Below are 12,619 nucleotides of genomic sequence, written 5' to 3' on the forward strand. Positions count from 1 at the left end.
ACAGAAAATGAACTCAGCAGTATTTTTGGAGACCATTGTATCAGGATATGTTTATTTATAGCTTCTGGCTTTATATTTCTACGGCATTCCTGAGTGTGCAAGTACATTTCTGTTTTACATCTTACCTTGGGCTCTTTCTCTTGTTTGTGTGCTTTGTCCATTTTGATTTGGTTCTTTTGTTTTTATCTTATTATATAAGATATAATGATATCTTATATTCCGTTAAAAACCTGATTTTATTTCTAATGAGAGAGAGAGAGGAAGGTGGGAACCTGGATGAGAGGGGACGAGAGATAAAAAGGATCTATTTTCAATGAAAGAAAAAATAACACACAAGCCTGTCTTACTTTTACCTAGTAGTTTGTCATGAACCAGTTGCCTTCATAATATTCAGTAGATGAAAATCTGGAGAACAAATACAACTCTTGAGAACCAAGCGAATGAATTACTAAATAGAATCAAGGTGACCATCAGCATTTCTAAAAATAGAAACCAAGTGATGGGAGATGTCATTCTGTAAATATGTTTCTCATACTGGTTAATAAATAAATCACTGTTGGCGAATAGGAAAGCAAGATAGGAGGAACTAGGAGACAAGGATGAAAGAGGAAGTAGAAGGAGGAGGAGTCGTCAAGATGAGAGTCTGGAGAGAGCAGGACGCCAGCCAACTCTTCGGTGAGACCACGTGGAAATAAGTAGATTAAGAGAAATAGGTTAATAATTAAGACAGAGCTAGCCAATAAGCAACTAGTACCTGGCCAACAGCATTATATCAAATACAGAGTCTCTGTGTGTTTATTGGGGCTGGTGCAGTGGCGGGACAAGACCAGCAGAGGGAGGAAAAACCTTACTTCTTACATATGGTACCCAAGTGGCTAATAAGAACTACCACTTAAAATTTAACAAAAGCTTAAGAAAGGGTTTTACAAACAAAAGAACAGAGACAAGCAAGGTTTCTTGGTAGCAGCATTTTTCTCGGTTGGACTCTGATTTGCGAGAGACAAGCAGAGATTTGCACAGCTCCTTTAAGAGAGATTTCCTGACTCAGCATAAGCAGCAAAAAACTGCACAGCTTTAAAAAAGCACTGCTAACAATATATTGGTATGTATAAGAGCTGGCAATGGCAGTGACAAGCCGGCAACAGGCTGCTGGATGGCAGTGAAAACCAAGGCTGTCAGCACAGCTCTCACTGCTGGAGGTAAAGGTACCTACTGCCATCTTTAGTAAACCGTGGCTAACACAGCTATGACTTTCATTTTAGCAATGTTGTTGCTTACCAGATAAAAGACTCGTGGCCAGAAAAAGATAAAGATTTACAATAAAGACAGATTCACATTAAGAAAAAGCACTAAAGGCTTACAGTGTGTTTTAAAATAGGCATGGGAGAAAAAAAGGAATAAAATGGTTTTAAAAAGACAAAGAGGAGCTGGGTGTGGTGGCACACGCCTTTAATCCCAGCACTCAGGAGACAGAGGCAAGCAGATCTCTTGTGATTACAAAGTAAACATGGTATGCAGAGTGAATTCCAGGACAGATAAAAGTTACACAGAGAAATCCTGTCTCAAAAAATGAAAAAATAGAAAGTAAAAGAAACAGAGTAATAAAAAAGCCACCAAAAGATGGAAAGCACAGAGAAACTGTGGATACTATACACTATTCTGTTGTCTTTAAATTGTTTGACTACTGAGGAAATAACAATTGATAAAAGAAATGCTGATGGATTAATTCAATTTATATATTTTAAAAATGCTTTGTCTCCAAAATTTAAGTTCAAGGACAAGTTACTGGGGAAAAGGATTTCTATTTTTGTTTCCACAGAAAATAAAAAGCTGTGTATTCCTTCCAGATTAATGTGGTTTGAACAAGCCAGACCCCCCTAAAACAGAGTCGCTGGTGATCCAACATTCAAAACAACTTGCACAAGGCAGCCTTGCAGACTACAGCCAGGATATCTGTGTCTTCTTAGGATCCCCATGACAGCGCCCCCTATCAGCAGGAAGTAGTTTGGAAAGAACGACGCCCAAATTCCCAATATATATTTATAAATGTTTGTTTTCATTTAAATGGGCTTGGTTATAAATGGTTAATGATCACAACCAATATTTTTAAAGGTAAACAGGGGATTATGTTATAGATATGAATACTTTGTTTTGAAATGGATTTTCATTTATTGATACAATTTAAGGTCAATTTTGTGATTTGTATATTTCACCTTTTGTTTAGGTATTGTGTTTATATACCTTATTTAGAAATGTAATGTATAATGTAGTACAGATTATAGATAATTACCTATGATAGTCAAAGCTTAGAGTTAAGTTAGTTAGGTTTTTCAAGATACACAGAAATGTATTTGAGATAGATAGGCATTCTTCAAACCTTTCAAAGACCTGCAGAACATGGCATTTAAAATGGATTAGGGTTTTTCATGAGAATGAGGCACAATTGCTCCTGGCAACACCACCTGTGTCAGAAAGGAAGATGGACATTGAAGAAACTCATTATGGGCATTACTTCCAATATGGCAAGACTAGCCATTTGGACAAGATACTGCTCTTGTTTGGACTGTTTGACTTTATGCTATATAAACTGGACATACAGGACCCACAGAAAAGTGACTGCTGATTCAAGATGGACATTGCTATAGAGTTCCTGCTTCATGGAAGAGTCTGCCACACAGTCTGCAGGACACAGAGAAAAATGACTGACAAACTGCCAATACAAGAAGACAGTTTAAAGTTTCCTACTTTGCTGAAGAATCTGCTAGACACACTATGGCCTATGGGTTGAAGATGGAAGATTACAGAAGAACTTCGGGTTACTGACAAGGCAAGATGTCTCTGTCATTTCTAGAGTTTATATATTATCCTTCTGTGGTCTTTGAAGGAGTTGAAACAGATAGTTATGGTTATAGTTTTCCTTAGTTAAGATTAAAGATAAGGTACATATAGGACTTTAGACTCAATAAGATAGAATAGATGATGGAATATTTTCTTAAATCTTGCTAAATATTAATGGGCTAAATATTGTTAACTCTGATTCTTATTTGGTAAGTGTTGTGTGATATATTTTGCTATGTTAACGTTAAAACCCTTCTTTTTATTTTAGACAGAAAAGAGGATATGATGGGAGATGTCATTCTGTATATATGTTTCTCATATTGGTTAATGAATAAAGCACTGTTGGCCAATAGGAAAGCAAGATAGGAGGAACTAGGAGACAAGGAGGAAAGAACAGGTAGTAAGGAGGAGGAAGATGGAGAGTCTGGAGAGAGCAGGACACCAGCCGGCTCTCTGGTGAGGCCATGTGGAAATACGTAGATTAACAGAAATGTGTTAATACTTAAAAAAAAGCTAGCTGATAAGAAACAAGTAACTGGCCAACAGCATTATATCAAATACAGAGTCTCAGTGTGTTATTTGGGGCAGGTGTGGTGGCGGGACAAGACCAGCGGCTGGTGGAAAAACCCTACTCCTTACAACCAAGAGTACAGAATGCTCGGCCACTCTTATCATTGCAACACTTCCCGGAAGGGGTACATCCAGAATATGACGTTCGGGGATTCCTATTCCTTTACATGATGATATCCACACCATTCCACCTGAGGACTGGGAGAAACGGTGCACTTGTTACCCAATTAAGATGAAGTACAACCACTGTCAGATTTAGACAGGGGAAGGGACCTTCATTCTTTCTGGATGTGGTATATATAAACGTTGTACAGTCATTCTATTAGGTGTAATTCCCTCAAGTCCTATTGAGTGCAGCGTTCCTTTGTCTGTCAACAAACAAGGAATGCATGGTTGTTAGCAGTTGTGAGGATCTTTCTGGCCCAACTTGAGTAGGTTTGCTGATGTCACCAAACTAGCCCATCGACCCATTTTCGTCATTCGGTATTTCCGTTTTCTCTCGCTTCTTTCTCTTGTATGTCTGTGTGTGTTTGAATATATACGCCACCTCTCCAGCCACTCCAAGCTAAACCTTCTCTCTTAGTTTTAATGTTTTTGTATGTTTCCGTTATTGACACAGCGTTGGTCTGTTCTAATCTCTATTTTAAAAGTCTGTCTCTTAAACCATCTTTCAATAATGTTCTATCCTCTCAGAAAAAAATGCCTCAGTATGATCTAGATGTTTGAAATGTTTAATACGTAGTCTCCACAATAGACTTTAACTACATAGTGAATATTTGCTGTCTGTATTTTGTTCATTAAAAGAGACGTGTTTCCAAAACCAAAGAGAAGAGTCTAAAATTACATGGGGATAGTTTCACAATCACTCTTATCAGCTTTGGTAAGGGTTATGCCTGATTGTCTTTGGGCATGCCATTTTAGGTTGACTTTGTCATTATAATGCTCTCATTATCAGTTCTGCCTGTGCTATCATTGCTGAGGCAATGTCTCTCCTTTGTTGAGCTGCTTGTCATTTTGTATAGGCAAGTTCAATTAAAAAAGGCAGAAGAAGCAAACACCTAAACTCTCTCCTGTCATCTGCCTCCTCCTTTCAGTAATAGAACTTTCAATTTAACAGTCACCTGTGAAATTGTACAGCTATTGCTCAATTGTGTACAGAAGACTTAAGTACAGCAAGGCATGCTATCTCTGGCAAGATGAATCAGTGGATGAAAGCACTTCCTACCAAGCCTGTTGACTTGGGTTTAATCCTCATGACAATATGAGAGAAGTAATGTTAGTCTATAGGCTTCACGGAATGCATGCACCATGCACACAAAGAGATAGATAAATAGATATATAGATTATAGATAGATGCATAGATAGATGATAGATAGATAGATTATAATAGATAGAAGGCAGTGTAAAACTAAAAAAGAAAGGCACACTAATTATTTACCACTACCCTAAAACTATGATATGCTGCTACACTGGCCAAGGCTGTTAAAAGTATGAACAGTGATCAGGTGACATATAAAAAATGTTATTTGGATACATTGTTTCAGGTATGGCTTCTGCTCTTGATCACTTAGGACCACAGCCGCTTGTCGTGGAAACTTATTGCAGTAGATGTCTATGCTGTTTAGCATCTCTTTTCGATGCAGTAGACAGCTTTGTAAGCACATCTTACACTGACTTTTGGCTGACCTTGACTGATGCAGGTGCCGTGTCGACCCAAGCAAGCATGAACGAGATAGGGATTACTTTGTCAAGGGATGGGAGTCTTTTCATTTCAGTTAAGGCTCACTGGCTCACTTCATTCAGGCTTTCCAGGCAGTGAGGAGTGAAATGACTTTTGTTCCATGTAGTGTCTCTTGTCATCAACTAGCTGAGGATTCCATCTGCAAAGGGAGTTAATATCCATGTGGGCTATAAAGCAAGTGGGAGCAGCTTTAGCCTCTGTGCTGCTAGTGTTTGACATTAAGAGGCCATTCGCTTACCTGCTTGAAATTCCTTCCTCCTTCCACATTTGAAAGGGCATCCAACTCCAAAAAGAATGCCACCTGGGGCCTGCCGAGAGCTACTAGCTGAGACTTATCTAATACAGTCTCACCTTGAGACATCTGCCGCATTACAGTCTGATTTGGCCACTGAATGAGATCCAACTTAGTACTAACTTGCAGAATGTTACTGGATTGGTTCATGAAAGGAAGGATCCAGGATTCAAATAATCAATGATCAGATGCAGGGATAAGAGACATCATATGTTGGAAATGGTTCTTCCTTGAACTATATTTGGGTAATTACCTTGAATGAACTTAACATGAAACTAAAACCCCAAGTTTAACAAAGACATATTACTTTCCTCTTTTTGTTTTTTTTGTTTTTGTTGTTGTTGTGTTATTGTTTCTGGATGGATTTGAGTGTAACAGGTGTTCTCTCTTCAGTTTGACCTCATAGGCTCCATGGGAGACATTTGTAGACACTGGCGGTAATGGAGAGTTGTAGGGCTCTTATCTTTCAGGTTCTTTTTTAAAAAATATTTTTTATTTAAATATGAAACAATATTGTTTTATATATAAATCCCAGTTCCTGCACCCTCCTTTCCTCCCCTGCTCCCCCCCCCACCAAGCCCCATCCCATCCCATTTCTGCTCCCCAGGGAGGGAGAGGCCTTCCAAGGGGATCTTCTAAGTCTGTCATATCATTTGGAGCAGGGCCCAGGCCCTCCCCCCCCCCCATGTATCTAGGCTAAGAGAGTATCCCTGTATGTGGAATGAGCTCCCAAAGTCCATTCATATACTAGGGATAAATACTAATCCACTACCAGAGGCTCCATAGACTTTCCAGTCCTTCTAACTAACACCCACATTCAATTTGTCCTTACTTTTATAAAGAAGATTAGCAAAGAATTTGAAAAGGAAAAGAAAAGATGTTAGCATATTTAAAACACTGAAAAAGGCTAGAGCTCACAGTGATAATCTCCATTTGATAAAAGCAAAGAATCAAGAATCATAGAGGCCTAACTATGAGGTACCTTAAAGTCATTGCCACCAAGTCGGAACTATATGAAAGCAAAGATAAGCTTCATCTATAGCAAATGATTTTCCTCTGGCAATGGTGAAATTTCTCAGCAGTAGTTTGAGTGATTTCCCTGGAAGAACTCACATTCTAGAAAGCATTTAAAGGCATCATCCGGTAATTGCAGATGGGAAGCCTCTAGCCATAGCAGTTAGGGGAGCACCTCATGAAGACTAGGAAAGCTACAGGAAGCCATTACAGATTATTTGAACATTTCAGAAGGAAAACCAGACAGATTACAAAGCAGTCTGTATTACCAGGTTCATTTCACTGTGATCATGCTATTCTCTACCTAGTAAAGTTCATTCCACTGAATCCTAGAGAATTTTCTACATGTCAGATGTCAGATGCTGCTCAAAACCTTAGGATCCAAAAAAAAAAGGAAATCAACCGCAAATTTCTTCCATCAAGAGGGAGAGATGGAGAAGACCTAAGACCAGTAGATGAGTACATGGCATGAAAGAGAATGAGAATAACTATAAAGGCCCAATACACTACTACGCAGAGAAAGATCAAGGATTAGTGACCAAGTTCATTCCTTACTGATGGGAGTAGGAACATGCATTTAATTTTAGGTATCAGATTGATGGAATTCAGGATTGCCTAAGCCACTGTGAAAACATGCTTCCAGAGAAGACTGGCACATGAATTCTTGGACTCAACATGGAAGAGCCACTCTCAGCCCAGGAGGGCATGACTCAATATGCTAGGAATAGGGGTAAAATAGCAAGCCAGATGAAAATCTCATTCACTGTGTCCTACATAGATCTGAGACACTTTTTGTTACCTGCTCCTGGACATCAACACTCCAGGTTCCATCAATTTGGCACCCCAGGACTCTCAGCAGTGATTTCTTGGTATTTCAAACCTTCAGTCTCAGACTAGAAGTAAAACAATTGGCTTCTGTGACTCTGAAGCCTTTGAATTCATGACAAAACCATGGGATGAGTTTACTGAAAGAATACAGTTGGCCTTTCTGGGGATTACTTAGTCCCCAGAGTCACATGAGGAGACTTCCCAGATAGATCCATTTCCTCTATCTAACCACTGGGCCTCTTGGTCCTATAATTCTAGAGAACTTTGGCCAATGCTGAGACTCGAAGGAAAGGCAAAGAGTATAAGAAAAAAAAAAAAAAAAAAAAAGAACGTAAATAAAGTATCAAATGGTGACAACTTGTCTAATGATGGATTTGAGCCAGGGCAGGCAATAAATCTGCTACTCAAGCTCCTCACATGCAGATTCTAGAAGACAATGCAAAGGAGGGCCGCATCTGAAGGTGAGGCAGGAAGTAAAATTAATAGAGATACTCAAACATTAGAAGTGATGATGGCTTTTATCGTGTCAGGGAGAAAAAGAGTCCTTTGAGGGGCAAATGGAATATCCAGAATTTGCCAGGGTTACTTGGAAGAAAATGGGAGTAGATCAAAGTGCCCAGGCACTGGACCAATGCAAAACAACAGAAAAGGTTGTATTTGCCATGAGACCACAAGGAATTATTCAGACTCCAATAAAGTCAATAGCAAAGGAAAGAGCAGCAGAGACAAGAATCTTGAGGTTGTCACTTCTGGGAATAATAATAATAACAATAACAAATACTGTAAGATAAGGGGCCTCTATACGCTACAGGGGGCATTTCTAAAGGTCTCGAAATACGGACAAAAAGAAAGCAGTGCTGCCACTAGGCAAGCTATTTTGCAAAGAATTCATTGGGCTCAAATATCTCAAAGGTCACATTGAGGGGCAGAATCTGAGATATACTGTTGGATCCTCCACCTGATGTTTCTGGGACTAGAATTAATCAGTGTATTAGGTGACAGACCTTAAGGTCTCAAACTTGGGGCAATTAGGAAAGACAAATCCATATTATGATAAGAAGTGAGGCAGGCAGTACACCTCTCTCTCTCTCTCTCTCTCTCTCTCTCTCTCTCTCTGTCCTCTCTCTTGTCATTAATAGTTATCAGAGTTCAGTTGAGCCATGTTCTATGTTGCAAATATTATAGTCTTTGTAATAACGTTGGGAACTTGAGTAACCTGTATTGAAGATATGATATCAGTGCTATGAAAATCTCTGGACTATTCACCCCCCCACCCTTGTTTAATTAAAAGCACATGAGAGAATTTAAGTCAAAGTATTTGAAATCTTTCCAACTACAAAAGGTGGCTCAGCTCCCCTTGGATTGTGACTAGCACTGGACAAAAGGGGAAAAAAATTAACAGCTTTAAAATCCAAATTATAGTTTCTTCAGAAATTAATTCCAAGATATTACTTTAATTTTAAATTCTAAAACCGTGGAAATTTAAAGATTGAACTTGAATTTCTTTATAAATTTAAAAATAGCTGGGCCATTGTTAGAATTTAAATTTACTACAGTTTCAGATTTTTTATTACTGAGAATAATTCTCACTACAATTTATAAGCATTGCTGTGTCTCTTAACATTTCTGTATAAAATTCCAAAATTTCACAGTAAAACCCTGAATTTGCTGTATTTCCCTACTTTCAAAACTAAGGAAAACACTATTCAAAATTAAAACTACAGAGTAGCTGTAAGAAATAGTTCACGACCCAGTTTGTCTCAATATATAAGCATGCAGGATCTCCCACACACTACTCGTCAAAATTCTCCTCTACTTTCTCACCAGATGCCCAACAGTACAACATTTGCCGTTCTCTTCCTAGTTACTCCATGCCAACTGATGTTCGATGAGCACCCTGGGTGCATCTTAGGCCATTCCACATACTTCTGTCATTTAGCTTGAGATTACTCACCCTCTCTCCCAGATACTTGCTTGTTTTATCATAGAAGCCCTTTAGAATCCTCCCAGATTCCCCATCTGCAACATGGCTCTCAGTTTCTTTGGGCAACACTTTTTCACGGTTTCACCTTGTAACCTTCAGAATCGGTACTCCCCTGGCATGTGCTCAGAGCATCTTAAAACTCCCTGCCCTGCTGAGTTCTAGGTGTCCTTGCTTAGTTTTCACCACTCTCAAATGTTTCCACTCAATGGATCTAGTACTTGAAATTAGTCAAGAGCCTGGATTACCTGTAGACACTGTGGGATCAGCGAAACCACCTTTGTCTACTGACTGATTTTACTGAACTCATAGTGTCAACACTGATGCCTGCAGGGATGGTTTTCAGACTTCACTTTCCAATTCATTTCTACAGAGCTGGAAGTGTGAGGTCTGTGGCAACCCTCTCTCTCTCTCTCTCTCTCTCTCTCCCTTTAAAGGCTTCACTAGTATTTGAAGACCAGCGTCTCAAGTTTCAAATAGATATTATCATATTTATTGGTCATTTAAAGTAACCTATGTGTTTGGGTTTACTTTTATAATAATATTTATAATAATATTTTGTTGTGTATCTTCTTAAGGTAATATATGAGTATTCAATGCGTGATTGAATATATAATAATTAACGATATAAACTAAGGAACTAAAATATACCACAACAATATGATTCCAATTAAAGTAGAGCCAAATTATTTCCAAAGAAGAGATGCAACCGTCTGATAACTTTTTGTAAAAGACCATCTCTCTTTGCAAGTCAAATGTGGATTTTCTCCCGGCACAAGGTCATTTTTATCTGCTCATTCTCTTTAACTTCGAGGTTAACACTCCAGTTGGGATTGACTAATTACTTTGCTACTCCCTGTATTCATCAGAGAACACATCTGAGCATAGAAAGCATCCCAGAGGTTTCGGCCTCCAAACATACAGTGCAGAGAAAAGCTTGCTGTTCTGAAAGAGTCAAGGTGGTTTTCCGAGAGCCTGCTGCGTTTCTAGCATGGAAAATCTGGTTTGGTCTTGAGGGTGCTGCAAGGTAGTTCATCCTTTCACACATTTCTGAAGTACAGGACACAGCATGAAGCAGGGTTTGTCAAATTGTGTTCATTTGTGAGAAAGCAGTCCCGAAGTTAAAACTCCCTCCTCAAGCTCCTCTCCTGTCATTTCTGAGACTTCAAGACAGTCTCAGAACCAAGTGCTGTCACTTACCGGTGACGCAGCACCAGCCACTGGCGATAAATCATGCTTGTAACCAACTGCTTGAGGTGCACTTACTTGCAGATGATACACCTTTTAGGATTCATGGCAAGCTTTACAGCTTTTCTGATTTGAAGTAGGTCACAAAGAACTCTTAGAGTTTCAAAGCTCTGTGTTTTTCTCCCCTATCAGGAAACCGTGGTATTTTTAGCACTGGATTAAACTTTGGGGATGATGTCATGAAGTCCCTTCCTCTTACAGATTAGCGTCTGAGGCCTGGGAAGGTTAATTGATTTTCCCTGAGTCCCACAGCTAGTTAGTGGAGGCACCTATACCAAACCCCTCCTCATCCTGTCTGTAAGACTTTCTTTCTATTCTACTAGAATATGCAAACCAGACGTCTGAAGTGTGCTATTAAAAAACCATCTGCCCTACCCTTCCTGGCTGGGTCAGCAGTAAGATTATTAATTTTTTATCTCAGCCAGAGCGTCTGTAAACTAGATTCTCACCTGTCACACTTAGTCTAGGATAACTACGCAAGAGGAAGTAATGGGCAGTCGGCAGGCACAGACACTCACTGAAAGGTGTTGGCTGGACAGCGTCTGCTCCAATCCACAGCCCAAATCTTTTGAGATTAAAAAACGCATTTTATCTTTTCACTTTGGCTTTCGTGAAGCCGGTACACACACGGTCAGCCTGGTCAGAAACCGCACAAGCTAACCCACACTATGACATCTGCGTTAACTGCCGAATGAATTTCCCATATGATAATGAATACAAAATGAATTAATAATGATATGTGAATCAGGAATACAATTTACAGTTCCTCAGACAAATTAGTGTTGTTTTAGCATGCACCTGCACAAACTTCTTTCTCTGGCCTGTCCAAAAGATCCTGGCTGTCGTCCGGCACACCACCGCCATCTACTGTCCGTCATCAGGATGACAGCCTTTCTCAGAGCCAGAATCTCCTGCTTCATCAGTCCATCCGTTATTTCTTACTGTATCGCCAAACACACATGCCAGGGTTTGTTTGTGATTTATAAGTCTTATTTTTCTTCTCCAGAATGAGAATCCTCCTTTTTTTAGTTAATTTTGAACTCTTCCAGGGTAAAAAATACTTGAGAGACTACTCTACCATGCGAACAATCGAAGTACTGCATAATCAATCTTACCTTTATTCAAAGCATTCTCCCGTTTTAATATATCTATGTACATATATATGTACATAGATATATTAAAAGTACATTCGCTTCTTTCTCGCCATTTTTAACTATAAGGTTTTTTTGTTATTGTTGTTGAAGTCTGCCAGTTCATGAAACTGTCTGAAGCTTCTTTTCTATAGTTTCTCCCACACTGAATTCAACATTTCTGAACTCCTCCGACACAACACTAGAATCCTAAGTTCTATTAGCTTTATTCTATCCGGTCTGCGGTGGATATTTGCTGTTTGCTATGCAGTGCCTTGCCGTAGCTCTCAGCCTCCAGACTTTATCTCGGTGTACCTGCATAGCTCGTGTTTAGAGCTAGAGAATGCTAAGAGAGGACAGAATTTTTCTGAGATCTCGGTGGAGGAAAAATAAAACACATGGAGAATGATTCAGGCGAGGGGGCAGGAAGGAGGGCGTGTGTGGAAATAGAGATCACACAGCTTCACCGATCCCAGGAGTGGGGAAGACGGTGAGGAGTGAGGCTTCGGGAAACAGCGGAAGGGCTAATAAGTATTCCTGAGGAACAGCATATCAGGCAAGGGAAAAAGAGAAGGCCCAGACATGGCATTTGGGTTCCGTCCTGAAGAACTGATTTAGAGAAAAAAGCCGGGGGTTGTGCTTTACACATTTTTGGATTTCAAGATTTCTACTTGGTAGTCTGATAGAACGATCTAGTGGTGAGGGTCTTGTGAATACACGATTTGCTTTCCCGCAGTGCATTGTCCAACGGGACTATGAACTGTGGTGGTCTGCCTTCATTGCCCACAGGATTAGAACTATAAACAAATGTTTATCTGAGACAAAGCTAAAGAAAAGCCTGAACAGAGGGCTAACAAAAAGAAAGATGCACCTCTACTCTTGTGAAAGAAGTTTAGAAAAACTCTAAGATTTTATCTGAGAGCAGACACAAGCTCTTCCGTGGACAAATTCCTCTGCTGCCTCTGTTCATATTCCAC

Source organism: Phodopus roborovskii, unplaced genomic scaffold, assembly GCF_943737965.1.
Source record: "Phodopus roborovskii unplaced genomic scaffold, PHOROB, whole genome shotgun sequence".
In the NCBI taxonomy this organism is placed as follows: domain Eukaryota; kingdom Metazoa; phylum Chordata; class Mammalia; order Rodentia; family Cricetidae; genus Phodopus; species Phodopus roborovskii.